The sequence below is a fragment of the Branchiostoma belcheri genome, unplaced genomic scaffold (genome assembly GCF_001625305.1).
Source record: "Branchiostoma belcheri isolate BF01 breed outbred unplaced genomic scaffold, Haploidv18h27 scaffold22, whole genome shotgun sequence".
Lineage (NCBI taxonomy): Eukaryota > Metazoa > Chordata > Leptocardii > Amphioxiformes > Branchiostomatidae > Branchiostoma > Branchiostoma belcheri.
This window is the reverse complement of record NW_017803713.1, coordinates 1,955,333-1,956,432: the sequence shown is the minus strand read 5'-3', so window position 1 is coordinate 1,956,432 and position 1,100 is coordinate 1,955,333.

Genomic DNA, 1,100 nt, shown 5'->3' with positions numbered 1-1,100 from the left:
GCCGATTAGAAACCGCCCTAGCCCGGGGTTAGGTAGAGGGAAGTCACAATCTTCCAACCTCGGCTTGCAAAATGTATCCTGGGCGCCGGACCCGCAGGCCGTCTCCCTCCCAACAACCGCCGAGCCCTTCCTGATGCTGTTCATACTTAACTACTTGATTTTTCATCGTTATCCTGTTTGTTACAATTGGCCCCCTGGCAGTAAGTTGTAATAAAGTTTATTCATATTTCCCACAGGTGTATGATTGATACCTGATAACATCACATTAGCTGTATGGCTTGCAGCTCCAGGCAGCATTCATATGGATTTGACAGGACAGAACACGATTATAACTGTGCCTGTAACAACGAGACATGTCTCGAAGGTTGCAGCGTTTGTAGCCTTCTTGGCAGACTGGATACAGCCTGGCCAATTTGATATATCAAATATATACTAGTAGTATATACTGTCTTTGCGGCCACCAAAAGATCTGCTTGTAGATTAGGCATGGGTGGCACGTTTATCAGATAAGGTTCGATGATAACCCCCATATGAACGGGTGGCTGCTCTTTGCATTAGAAGTGATTTCCCATAAAATAAGGGTTGTTTACCGTTTGATTGCTGGCACTGGATTTCACATTTTTATGTTCTGCGAATCGACGCTATCAGTTCTCACTGACCGTGTCGTTTGTGATTCTGTGTGCGCGCGACTTTCAATGAGTAGCAATGGATTTCAGGTACCCTCTGTCAGTTGAGTCAAGGAGGTTAGAGAGAGACTTAGTTGAGGTAATGGAATTGTGATTCATGTCAGATTAGGATCGGTTATCCATCACTCGGCCTGCGACTCGTTTAGTTTGTTCTCCTGTTCCTAGTAAAGTAATGTATAGGCCTTTGTGAGCAACACATTGCACCCGAAGCGTTAACTAAATGTAGCTTTCCCGTATAATTTACTTTAATCATCCAATCTTTCATGGCTGAGATTGCCTGGCGATCGGGGCCACCATTTTTATATAGGATTGAGCCAGATGGGAGTTGAGATAACCCTGAGGACAATGATGGTATTACCGGTACATAAGATATATTATAGTGCTTCTTTAATGACTTTCTTTCTGTGCCCTAAG